The following is a 14,662-nucleotide window of genomic DNA, read 5'->3' on the forward strand; positions in this document are numbered from 1 at the left end:
TGCAGCCGCGAACTGCGCGCGTCCAGATGCGGCAGCGTGTTATGAGCGGTTCGAAGACCGCCTGCGTTCTCATATGAAAATTACACACGCAGAGGCCCGACTTAGAAAAACATTGTAACGCGCCTACATTAAGTGCATTTAATGCGCGCGTACTGCCGCGAGCTGCACGCAGGGGCAGCAGCGCGCTCTGAGCAGCTGAACAAAAATCTGTTTCCGCAATTAGCGCTTATTCGCAATGCACCCTTTAGCGCGGACCGCCTGCGTTCGCATATGAAAATTACACACGCAGAAAATTCCAGAGTTACAAGGACATTGTAACGCGCCTACATAAAGTGCGTTGAATGTGCGCGTACAGCCGCGAGCAGCGCCTTCTGAGCAGCTGAACGCTTATCTATTTCCGCAATTAGCGCTTATTCGCAATGCACGCTTTAGCACAGCATTCATTGATTCTCTATAACGCATATTCAGTATTTATTTGCTTTCATACTCGGATACTACCTACATTTCTTACTAATTAGCTTTTATTGGTAAGCATCACGCCACCGCGTTAAAGCGAATGCCTAACGCGTGCCCCAAGGTCAAGGACAACCTCCCCAGTTTACCAGTGACAGGTCTCCCACAAAACAAAAAAAGTTAATGTACTTGCACTTCTCTCTTGTGAACGTCCATGTGTACATGGCCCTCCCCTCAGACAGATGATGCAGTACCCATTAAAAAAAAGCATTACCCCCTTCCTCAATGGAACAGCTGTTCTTGAGAAAATATGGTTCTGTTGAATTACTTCACCACAGCAGCAGAGAGGTTGGCTTGTTTGCAATTCAGTATTTCACAATTGTAACACAGAAACACAAGGACTGTAGCAAATATGCAGAAAACTGGAAAACTATCATATGTGCACTCCCTCGTCCACCTGCACACTACGTTAAACTTTATTTATACAACAGCAACCTTCAATTATGCTACTATTGATAAAAGATCACCCAATCTACGTTAGAACACAGTGATGACTTTCTGTCTTTCTGTTGCCTATCTTCTACAATGTGTCATAATCTGTGAATCATCTGTTCAATGTGTTTGGTAATAAAACACAAGCAGTTACATTGAGCAGGCAGTGTTTCAGCAATTTGTTTTGCAAGCACAAATTCATTTCTTCAATTTGCATGCACGACAAGTAGTGATACTTCAATTGATACAAGAACCAGTGGTTGCAACATTTTATTGGAATCAAAACAGCAGCAGTTCTCGTGTCATTGTAAGGATATAGGTATATATTTCCATCGTTGTGCAGAGAACCTACTCCCAAAACTGAACACATGGAACAACATATACAGTACAGCCTAAGCACTATACATAATTCACAGCAGTAAAACAATACGAAAGTAGGGTGTAAAATCTCATCATGATGCGCACTAACGTGTGCACTTCACCGTACCAGTATGTAAGTATAATCGAAAAAAATAAGTTACCCAAGGAACTTGGTGTCAGCCTACACACGAAGGCAACTAATTAATACAATAAGGCTAGCATCACTTTTGGGAAATATGAAACCGTGTAGACAGGCAGTTGTACAGTTTTTTATTGCATTAGTGTGCCCTATGGCATCAAAACATGTCGCACATGATTTTGGAGTTGAGTTTCCTACAAAAAAGCCCGAAATAGACCTGTGGTGTTGACTGTAGGTCCGCTTACCAAGGTGCATAAAAGCATTCAGCAATGCCCACAAAATTACAAGGTTGCCTTCATATGTTGCTGCACATATTTACTCACAGATACCTGGAAGCCATCGTTAATTTCTGGAAGTGTGCTTGGGAACTTGTCGGCATAATCACATGACTGCAGTGTACCAACACTTCTAATATGCATAACAAGTACAGCCATGCTTCAATGTTTTTATGCCAGCTAGTGCCATCTGTAACTCAAAAGTTCATCCTTAATTCCTCACTTGATGGCTTACGCATAATTACCACATTGAAAATAATCCAAGCACCATGGCTGCAACGTCAACTTGCAATTAGGCAATCACAGGCACTAAATAAAAAAATTCCTGTAAATAGTGACTGGTCGCTTTGCACATTAGATCCTAGGACTTGATATGCCATGAGGATGAATAAAAATTGACCACACATATATAGAGACTGTGAAATAGTCAGGAGTTCATTTCATAGGTAAGGAAAACGTGAAAACGAAATCAGAACACATAGCAACAAAGGGGACGGAACATCACACTACTAACAACTGAAGCTGAACATGTGCGGCTTTTTTAGTCATGTGTGTTTATATCTTTCTGTGGTTTTGATTACACTTCAGTTACTAGTAGCGCACTGTCCTGTCTGCCCCCTTCATTCCTCTGTGGATATGTGATTGTTTAGTCTTGTAATTTTTTCGTACTGTGTGTTTACATCTTTCTGTGGTTTTGATTAAACTTCAGTTGCTAGTAGCGCGTCATCCTGTCCCCTTCATTTCTCTGTGCTGTGATTTTTTTGCACCCTCTTTAACTATGAATATACACCAACTCGCCCAACTGCCCCTGTTAAGACTTATGTTTGCTGAATAACACTGGGCCCACTCAGCGTCTTTTTAAACAATGCGAAATTTTCAAAGGCACATGATATCAGAAAGGTTGCACGCAGTATTGCGCATAACACTCTGCACCAATACCAGTGTTGGCCTAAATGTGGCAAGATGTACGAGCTGTTCGACATAGTGTAAAGTGAGGCACATCAAGGTGTTCCCACAATCATGGGTGTCGGCAGGGGTTTGCACAAAGGGTACCTGCCGCCATCAAGACACACCAGCACTTGACCCCACCCAAGCTACACCAATGCTCTCCTGCTCACCAGGCCGACACGTTACGCCGCCTTGCACCCCCAAGACAAAATCCTGCCGACACTCATGCCCACAATACACTTGACTTGAACACAGACTGGTGGGCAAGCAACACTTGCTGCTTTGCCAAAAGTGTATTCCTGAAAATTACACAAAAAAGATGTCCACTAAGATTTCTGTATACATAAAAATTAATGTCTTACCGAAGATTCGCACTTGACTATCCTTATTGCAGACATTTTGTCGAAACACGAAATACATACAAAATTGAGATGCTGCTAAGTATTTCCTTGTGAGCGTTTCACTTCGTGTGCACAGGGCGAAAAACAAACGGATGTAAAAAAAAATGCGAAACACCACCAGAAGTGTACTCTTGCCATGTTTACCATTATGTGGGTAGTTTTTGATGTCAGTAAAGTTATCATTATAAGTACACTTTAAAAGGGTTGTGAATGTTAGCAAGGTCTTGATTAACCGCACCTACTCTGTTTAGGAGTGAAGATTGGGCAACTTGGCACTGAACCATGGCAAAAATAAACAGCGCACTTCTAGTGAGGATAAACTAAGGCCTGGGCACAATAACGGCGCTTTCACCTTGTCAAATTGTGTCAACAGTCATGATACTATGTATTGACCTTGAAAACTATGGCAACATAATGCAAAACAGCAAATTAATGAGAGGGAATAAACAAGATGATTCAACAATCTGGTTCAACAGACTCAACAGCTGACTTATATCAATGCGATTAAATTAGCCTTGCACATCTCCTAATGGCTAAGAATATACAATGTAACCTTGGCAAATTCCACTGTTGATACGTGACCAATGAAGTTGCATTCCTTCCATGCCGTTGAATGGCCGTTCCTTCTTTTCTGTTTTCACTGTTTTCTGATTTTCATTGTTTTCACTAGCGTAAATGTTCACCCTTTTTGATTTTGTCACTTTGCAGATGGCATAGGTGTTTTGCCTTTGAATGTGCACGTTTCTTCTGCTTTGTCTTTCCTGTTTCTTTTTGTATGCGTATATGTTTTGCCTTTGAACGTACACACGTTTCTGCTGCTCTGTCTCTATTTTTGCTCTACTGGGCCTTGTGCACTTCTCAAGCTACCATTGTCGCTTTTCACTTGAGGCCCATTTCCTGTATTTTGCTGGAATAAACATTTATCCATTCATTCAATACCATAAAACGCATGTGCTTCACAATACACACTGCACTTAGCAGATGTCTGTCACATGATATGGCCGTCATTGTATAGCTTTAACATGATTTATTCGTTCTAGCTAAATGAATCCAAGCTAATGATGTTAATGTACCTTGATATGCTATTTCACTGTTCCTTGATGCATATGTATGAAGGTACAGTGATTATGTACCTTAATATGCTATTTCAGGAGACGGGCAGAGTGCGCAATGCAAAATTGTTGCCGAAAAGTCTTTTCACTTCCTGACAATCTGTGCTTCGGTGGGTTCTCACAGTTGCATAGCAGGAGAAAGATGTCCAGGGTAGTTGACTGCATCCAAGGTAGATGCTGCAAAATGAGAGCGCACGGTCTTGTCACACGTCAATGTACGCAAATTGACACGATGACGAAGGATTAAAACAAACAAATGAAGTTGGAGAAAAGAATAAATAGAAAAGAAAGTTGTCCTTTATGCACATTCCATCATGTGACAATGTGATAACCGTGACCTTTTGCTCTAATGTATATTCCCTGAAAGCATCATGCCTCATTCACGCTTTATCGCAGGCAAGAAAATTATATCGTGCAAACAACTTTATCAGGGCGCACTCCTGGGTCGATTGACTGGTCGTATGAAGCAGGAGTGATATTCACAGAAGTTCCAAAACATGCATCACACATCATTGCTATCTGAGTTTAACGACTTAAATGCGAAGCATTTGTTAAACACTTCTACGACTTTGAACGGATCTGTCTACCTATCTATCTAGCCGCCTACGACTCATAGCTCGTGTGAGTGTTTCGTTAATGGGATGTATGCCAAAATTCGTGTGGCATGACACGACTGCATGAAGAACATGAATGATGGGTCTTAACCTGAAAATCATGATATGCATTTCATTAACGACATGATTTACACGTCACTCTCTTGGTTCTCTTGCGGCTGTTTCGTTAACTTGCTATTTACCAAAATAGGTATGGCGTCGCAAGAGTGTATGACGCACATAAACGACAGTTTCTGTTTCTAACGTGCAAATCATGACACGCTTGTCATGTATGGCGTTATTTTGACAACATGGTCTCAGGGGCGCTAGTGGCCGTTTCGCCTGCTTCATATACACCAAAATTGGTATTGTGCAGTGTGACTGTACGTCCAAAATAATTGACAGCTGGCAACATGAAAATAATGACATGCATGTCATGTACACACGCCACGCTCATGGTGCGCTCGCGGCCGGTTCGCTAGCTTGACATACACCTAAATTTATATAGCGTGACGTGATTGTGCGACGAACATAAATGACAATAGTAACATGAAAATAACGACATGTATGTCATTTACGGCATGGAGCCTGGTGCACTCGCGTCCGGTTCTCTAACTTGATATCATACCAAGATTGGCATAGCGTGACGTGACTGTATGACCTACATAAATGACAGCTGGTAACATGGAAACAATGAATGACATGCGCGTAATGTACAGCATAGGTTACATGCCACGCTCATGGTGCGCTGGCGGGCATTTCGCAAGCTTGACTTGCCGATTTTCTTTTCTTTTTTTTAAAGACGATAATCTTTCTTGGGGAACTTAAACGCACAAATTTTGGTCTGTCTTTCTGTCTGTCTGTCTTTCTGTTTGTCGGCACGTCCCTCGATTCAGCCACTCGGCCAAAGTTGAACCACTTGCCCAAGGGCCAGCCGTCTTGAACTGGTACGGCTGTTCATACTTGTGAACGTTGTCGATCAAAAAGTAAATATCATGCATATCTGAGGTGCAACATCACTAGGTAAGTATTAGGTGGCGTGTTCCTTTAATAGAAAATGCATACATACGTAATTTTAAGGACCCTAGTTTCTTAAGCTGCGCTGAAAATGCATAAGAATGGAAGCTTGAGCGAGTTGGTATGCGTTCATCTTTGTTGAAACAGCGCTCACTAGACGACGACGAAGTAAAAGAAGGCACAGGACAGGCGCTGCCTGTCCTGTGCCTTCTTTTACTTCGTCGTCGTCTAGTGAGCGCTGTTTCAACAAAGCTGAAAATGCGACTGCGCTGAAATTTGCCTTCCTCCGTGCCCTTCGCAAGAGCTCATTGTTGTGTTTCGGTTTCGGTTCTGTATTGCACTGTATGAATGCCATGGGTTGGTGTTGAAAAACTTTAGTTTTCAGAAGGCCAAGAAGGTGAAAAAAAATATTTAAAAAATGAAAAAGCAGCGTTGTGGGCGGCCTTCAGGCTGCCGGTTGTGGGCGCCGCTCTGGCGTTCCTGTTTTACCCAGGCGACGTGTAAATAAAAGAGTGTGTAGAGTGTACTCGTTGAGTGCGGACGTGTCTCTGCTTCAGCGCTTCGCGCCAAACCGCGTTTTCGGGCTGGCTGGCGTCCCCGCTGGTCGCGTTGGTCACCGACGGTCTTCGCCTGCTGCTGCGCCGGGACTACCAGCACGCAACACAGCACTCATGTTTCCCGACGTATTGCCAGATGGCGTCCATATCTCACACAGCGCCTCTTCTATCGTCTTTACACGACATTTGCAGCGAAGCACGCAGATACGCGGCCAATTTTTTTTCTTGCTTTTCATAGCACTTTTCAAGCGACGCAATGTGCAGAAGGTCATCTACAGGTGCATAAGCGACGATAAGGGCTCGTAAAGAGGGAGAACATCAGTATTACTTACCATTTTTGTTCCTGACTGTGCCGAGCACGCAGGGCGCCCATCATCTGCTTGGTAATGCACAGCGGCACACTCGCTTGAGTCGACGGGCCGTCGCGATTATCGCACTCGCAGCGCAGCATGTCGCACTGTCGTCAAACCACGCATATCACATCCAGCGGCGAGAACACAGTGAGGCTGCAGGCACAAAACGCGCACACACGACCGACACAGCTGATCACTTGAGAAGTGGCGTTCACAAGGCCTACGATCGCGCCGCCGCGGGAACGACTCCCTCCTCACGTTTCTTTCTTTTTTTCTGTTTTTTTTTTTCTTCGCGCGCGCATGCGGCGCGAAGCTTTGTCCCATTTCAGTTCGGTAGCGCCTCGTCTGGCTTGCTTTTGACCTGGCGGGGGCGGGCCGCAGTAGGCTGCAGAGGCCAAAGGGCTTCCTCGCTTCCCCTCCAGCCGTTCGGAGGGTCTCTATATCTCTTTCTCTGGGCTATCTGTGCAAGGGATTTTTAGTGCGCTGAAGCATGCCGCCTCTTTCTTTTACTTCTTTCCCCCGCACAGCTGCATGCATGCCCGCCAGCACTGAAGGCATTACGGAAAGCTTCGGAAAAAAAAAGAGAAAACATGCCAGAGGAAATGAGATGGGAGTTTTTTGTTCCTCTAACTCCATTCGACGAATGGCGTCAGATAGTAAATTTACCTCCTTTCTTCCACATAATTTCTTAACGAAGTAAAATTGAGGACGCAGAACTTTATTACACCCACGTCATTACACCCTAAGGTAGTACTGTCCAGATGAAGGTAGTATTAAGGAGGATTGTAGCCCTTAAAACGCCCAATTCGGCTAGTTTGCGTTTGCAGTGCACTTTTATATGAATTATGCTTGCGGTGAAAATTCATTCGGCTCCTAGGGGACGAACGATGCGTGTTCTTTCTTGTGGGATTTGGAAGATACAGCTACATGTAGCTATTACATAGTCAAGTACAAATTGACCCGAAGGTCACGGGATCGAATCTCGACCGCGGCGGATGCATTTTCGGTGGAGCCGAAAATGTTTGAGGCCCGTGTACGTAGATTTAGGTGCACGTTAAATAGGCAGTTTTAGAATAGCGTACGCAAAGCTTTGCGTTGGGTTTTCGCGCAACTGCGCATGCGTCATACGCTAACCGCTTGCGGGCTCCCGTTAAGTTACGAAAATAGCGGGCCGCAAGCGCTAACGCTAACTTAGCGTACGCTATTCTAAAACTGCCTAATAACGCCAGGTGGTCGAAATTTCCGGAGCCCTCCACTACGGCGTCCCTCATAATCATATCGTGGTTTTGGGACGTTAAACCTCAGATATTATTTTATTATCGAGTACAAATTACTCTTACATCTTTTTTTTTCGAAACGGACAGCGTTACTGTGAACTATATATATGCATCCCTCCCATGCAGTAAAATACGTAGTACTTCACATCCAAAGGAGAGCATGGGGGACATTATTTCCCTACCTAGAATCCTGCTTCCTTTCTTAAAATTTTACTTCTTTCGTTGTTCTTCACATGGTTTATTTTCGTTTGAAGTACATCGTCAGTCTTTTTTTGTGAACCCATTTCTACAAGCACACATACTAGCATAGAGGAGCCCACATACGCCATCACGATGTTTGTATGTCACAAGGCAAGCACTCTCAATGTAGGAGGAACGGCACGAAGAGCACGTCCCTTCAGTGCACTTGGTGGCACCCACATGCAGCTGGCGCTATTCCCAGTAATATCGCTGAACAAGTTAGTATTAAGGATTTACGTTCTCTTGAATCATTGCCAAACGCGCTCTTTTTTTCTGTTTTATGTTACCGCCCCCTTACACTTGTTACTACTGGCTTGCGCAAACCGTGCCCGAATGTCTGGGAACGTGCTAGGTTATTTTAGGATCATCTGTTAGGCTTGAGCGTGGAAAAGCACACAGCTGAGTCTATTCTGGAACTAACGCGGCCACGAGCGATAAAGGTGGAATCTTCGATATGTCAAATGTATAAATGCCGACGCGCCTTACCGCAGATGAGATTACGGACGGCCGACGCCCTGTTCGCCGCTGTAAGTGTACAACGTAAATTGCTTGTACCTCGCCTTCTCATTTTTCGGGGCACAGGTTCGCCCAAATACAAAGTTTAGTCCTGAACGAGCCGACTAAAATATTATGATTTCGTCTACGTCACCACCCCGCGACATTATGACTTTATCCCCGTGGCCAAGGCAATCGTCAATAGTGAACGTCTGATTGAAATAGAACTCGATTTTTCAAAAAAAAAAAAAACTTGAGTAGCGATTGGTGTAGTTCTAAATGCTGCGCTAAATGCAGTTCCACAACTGTGAAACCGGAGGCCGTGCTTAGCACGGGCAACCAGCGATTCCCGTTCGTAGAGTTTCCACTGCTTCGTTTACCAAACCGCCGATGACGTCAGTTTTTGATGTAAGCATATACGGTTCCCCCGGCACGTGTAGAATCTTGGTATGGAGATTCACAAACTCGGAGTGCGACATGCACGCTACTTTTTGCAAGGCTTTATCGAGTTCCTACTTGTTACGGGAGTTGAGATACGTGTCGTCTGCAGCGAGTTTCGTCAGGTTATTCAACGCAGAAACTTGGGCTAGATGGTGGGTGTAGAACATGTGCATCTTAGCAAGCGCCACAGAACAAACACAGAAGCAAGACGCACGTAAGCAGGACGGGCGCTCTTTCTTCTGTGTTTGTTCTGCTGCGCTTACTAAGATGCACGTGTTCGTCAGGTTGTTTCCCCTTTCAGATGTAGCGACGAAGGCGCCGGAGATTCGCTGGTGGAGGAGCAATCGCGTGCTTGACGAGGGGGTGGCGCCTTCTCTCGTGCGGTGCGGGCGTTAGCCGCATATTTCCGACTGGATTTTAGAGATTTTAAGTCAATTATAGCGATTACTTGGCTATTTCCCTCAATCATATTATTTTAGACCTTGTTCGTTTATTAAATGCGAAGCCTTTCTTAGCGAACTTCTGCGACTTTGAGCGTATCTATCTATCTATCTATCTATCTATCTATCTATCTATCTATCTATGCTATCTATCTATCTATCTATCTAGCTATCGATCTATCTATCCTATCTATCTATCTATCTATCGATCTATCTATCTATCTATCTAATCTATCTATCTATCTATCTATCTATCTATCGATCTATCTATCTATCTATCTATCTATCTATCTATCTATCTATCTATCTATCTATCTATCTATCTATCTAGCCGCCTACGACTTTGTGCTGTCTTGGCCGTTTCGTTAATTGGATGTATGCCAAAATTGGTGTGTCATAACATGGCCTTATTACGAACATAAATGACAGGTCATATAATGAAAATCATGACACGCATGTCATGAACAGCATGATTTACATTCCACGGCCTTTGGGCTCCCTGGCCATTCCGTTAATCGGATGTATACCAAAATTTGTGTGTCATAACATGGCCTTATCACGAACATAAATGACAGGTAATATCATAAAAATCATGACACGCATGTCATGAACAGCATGATTTACATTCCATTGCTTTTGGGCTCTTGCGGCCGTTCCGTTAATTTTATATATACCAAAATTGGTACGGCGTGACAACAGTTCATGACGAACATAATGACAGGTCCTAACATGCAAATCATGACGCGCATGTCATGTGCAGCATGATTTACATGCCACGCTCGTGGTGCATTCGCGTCCGTTTCGCTTGCGTGATATACACCAAAATTGGTGTTACGCGACACGACTGTATGACGAACGTAAGTGAGACGTGGTAACAGGATAATCATAACATGCAAGTCATGTACGACTTCATTTACATGCCGCGCTCATGATGCGCTAGCGGCCGTTTCACTAGATTGATATGCATCAAAATTGGTATTGCGCGATGTGACTGTATGAAGAACATGAATAACAGTTGGTAAGATGAAAACCATGACATGCATGTTATGTATGTCATGATTTAATTGCCACGCTCATGATGCATTCGCGGCCGCTTCGCTAGCTTAATGTAACCAAAATTGATATTGCGCGAAGCGACTGTATGAAGAACGTGAATAACAGGTGGTAACATGAAAACTATGACATGCATGCCATGTATGTCATGACTTACATGCCACGCTCATGGTGCATTCGCGGCCGTTTCGATAGCTTGATATACACCAAAACTGGCATTGCGCGATGTGACTGTATGATGAACATTAGTGACAGGTGGTAACATCAAAAACTGTAGTATGCATGTCATGTACGGCATGATTTACATGCTCTACTCACGGTGCACTCGCGGCCATTTCGCTCCTTTGATACACACCAAAATTGGTATTGCGCGATGTGACTGTATGACGAACATAAATGAGAGGTCTTAACATGCGAATCATGTTATGCATGTCATGTACCGGTATGATTTACATGCCACTGTCATGGTGCGTTTCCGGCGGTTTTGTTAACGTGATATATACCAAAATTGGTATGGCATGACACGAGTGCGTGATGAACATAAGCGACAGGTCATGCATTTATATACCAGAATATGCGTTTCATTAGCATGGTGTACACTAGATTGTGCATGCATGCGTGCATGGCAAACATGCGATATATGGTGGACTAGATGCCATGGCATGAATGATTTCATTTGGCTCAAAGACAAACAAGGCGATGTATGCAGCTCTTTTTTAACCCGCTTTTGAGAATTGCAAGACTTGTTTTAGGCATATAATGCCTTAGTTTTTTCCTCGTTCTTGTCACGCTGTAACATAATGAAACAGTACAAACTAGCCCAGTTCCCTGTACTCATATATTGACCACTTGATTTTGAGCGTGATCACGCCATGTGAGATATACGCATGGGCGACAGGCTGAGCCACTAAAGTGCTACGCACTTTATAAAAGACTTGGCAGTCACTGTTTTGTTGTATCGATCACTGTGGAAATTTAGTTGACGGTTATTCGGGGACCCGGAAGAATGTCAACCTTTAGTAGCTTCATATTCTTTTCAGCTGCGTACGAAAACGACAAAGGCACGTATACTGAGCTAAAGCTCTACTTAATATTTGGAGAAGGGCGCGCATATCTTTCTGTGCTGAAAAACCCATCGTACTAACCCAACCCATTCTGTTCTCTATGCACGCGAACATGAGGATAGTTCAGACTGAAATTGGTGTGGGCTGAACCTGAGCTGAGATTAGGCTGTTTAATCTAATTTCCGCGAAAGCTACACCGAGTGCGTCAACGCAGCAAGCCTAACAAAAATCACGGTAGAGGCTGAGACCTGAGCAGAGGGGCAAGCGATATTTTTTAGGTGAAGCAAAGTTTCTGCTAGGCCACGAAAAAACCTATGAACGCGAAGTTTTCTGCATCGCAGTTAATTCACTTTCGCTGTTCTCATAAGCAGCGACAAAGCATTGTTAACGCAAACTCGGCTAAAAGTTAGATTAACTCTTCGTTGGTTTGTCGCATATTTAATCCGTCAAAACTCCTCCTGCCCGCCGCAGTTTGAGCGCACAATGAGTAGAGTCGAAAGCAAAATGAGTGCACAAACATTACGTGTAATCTTACCGTACACTGCGTTTCACAGTTCGTAGAGCGCTTTGACGTCACGCCTCAACTTTTAAATGATCACTATGAGCCTGAAAAAAGAGCGCCATTGGCAATCTAAGCGAACAAATGGAAGCGTTATATATATATATATATATATATATATATATATATATATATATTATATATATAATATATATAGAACATGACCACATTGCTTTCGTCAACAGAACCTCACTTAAGGCGTCCGCAGTTTGTGCTTGCCACGAAAAGCAACACATCGAAACATTAGCGGAACGAGCAGTTACTACGCTTGCACCAGCAATTCCCATGCCTAATAGTTTTGCATTAATAGCCTCGAGCCGCAAATAACACTATGTAAGTGGATTTCCGTCTATAGTTAACCTCTGCTTTTATTTTTCGTGATTTGCCTTCTTTAGGAGGGCCAACGTCGTCATCATCCTGAGCTGTTTATGAAAATGTTGCGCCCACTTTGGTGATACGAGCGCTGTTTTCAGCGTGCCGCTCGATAAAATGTGGTTGCATGCGAACGACCTCAATTTGCAAGCGGGGTTACCGTTCCCAGCACAGTTCCTCAGCGAGCGCGCGGACGTCTGCCGTCTGAGTAGTTATTCAGATAACGTATGTGCTACAAAAATAGCGGTCCCGCGGAGTAATTTGGTGCAGTTTTGGGTGGTTCACAAGGCTGCACGGAGCACCATTTGTAATTGGATTCACGCCTCAATCGCATGAGTTGCCTCTCCGGATCGTTTTTTTTTTTTTTGCCATTGCTTCTCTCTCTCTTTCCACCTCATCTTACGCAGTGTGATGGTTTTCAACGGTGCGAAGCAAGCTTTCTTTGTTTTATTGGTTTGTTCGCTTTTCATTCCTCCTTGGTAAGCTCAGCACGCATACTACACAATGATGCCCACGAGATTATTTGGAAAGATACGATGTCTGCCACTTGGCGGTTGTTTCTTCATTCGTTTTGGTTTCTGTTCGTTTCCCTATAGTTCTCAAGCGAAGGTTATTATTAGTCACAGATTTCGGGGGTGGTCGCGGCGGCATTGTATGCGAAAGAAAGAAAGAAAGAAAGAAAGAAAGAAAGAAAGAAAGAAAGAAAGAAAGAAAGGAAGGAAGGAAGGAAGGAAGGAAGGAAGGAAGGAAGGAAGGAAAGAAAGAAAGAAAGAAAGAAAGAAAGAAAGAAAGAAAAAAGAAAGAAAGAAAGAAAGAAAGAAAGAAAGAAAGAAAGAAAGAAAGAAAGAAAGAAAGAAAGCAAGAAAGAAAGAAGAAAGAAAGGAAAGAAAGAAAGAAAGAAAGAAAGAAAGAAAGAAAGAAAGAAAGAAAGAAAGAAAGAAAGAAAGAAAGAAAGAAAGACGGAGGGATGGAGGGATGGAGGGATGGAGGGATGGATGGATGGATGGACGAATGAATGAATGAATGAATGAATGAATGAATGAATGAATGAATGAATGAATGAATGAATGAACGGACGGACGGACGGACGGACGGACGGATGGATGGATGGATGGATGGATGGATGGATGAATGGATGGATGGACGGATGGACGGATGGATGGATCGATGGAAGAATGGACATTTGGGCAAGTTGGAATTGATTATGCATATCCGCCTTAAGTTCCTCCTCACCCCCACATCACTACCCCTCACCTTCACTTCCCTTTCCCACCTCTTGTACACAATACAAGGTTACGCTATGATTTACCCTCTCCCCTCGTCATTTCCGTCCTCACCCTCACTTTCCTCTCCCACCCCTTACTCTAATATACTATACATGGCTATGGTATGCTACACGCTCCTCCTCACCCTCACATCACTCCTTTTCACCCTCACTGGTGTTGAGCAATGTTAGCCTTGCTTTAGGCATGCTTTGGTAACTTACTAATGATTCTGAGCGTGATCATACGATAAATATTGCGAAACACATACGGATGCTCACTAGCGGTGCCCCTACACAGCTCCGCTCTTAAAAGTTATGTATACACGTGCGGGGCATGTGCGCCCACGTGTTAGTGTATGATAAGCGCTTGTATGATAAGCTCACATGTATGATAAGCGCTTATTTATGTACATTACCCTCGGTGTGCACAAAGACGTTACAGAGGGTGGCGGCTACAAAGGTTGGTCCCTTCAGTGTAGTGAGGGCGCATAGTAGCGCCCAAGTCTTCGTTATCCACCACTGACCAACGCAAGCGTTTACTTGTTTACATTACCTTCAGGGTGCACAAATACGTTACAGAGGGTGGTGGGTACTGAGGCCGGTCCCCTAAGAGTAGGCAGGGCGCGTTGCAACACCGTAGTCTCCATTATCCACCACTAGCCTACATTAGCCGTTGTTTGGTGGTGCTGTTCGATTTCAATAGGCATGTACATACGGCATCAGTGGGGCCAAACATAAGCGCACGCATAGCTTAAGT

The sequence above is a fragment of the Rhipicephalus sanguineus genome, chromosome 3, assembly GCF_013339695.2.
Source record: "Rhipicephalus sanguineus isolate Rsan-2018 chromosome 3, BIME_Rsan_1.4, whole genome shotgun sequence".
Classification (NCBI taxonomy): Eukaryota; Metazoa; Arthropoda; class Arachnida; order Ixodida; family Ixodidae; genus Rhipicephalus; species Rhipicephalus sanguineus.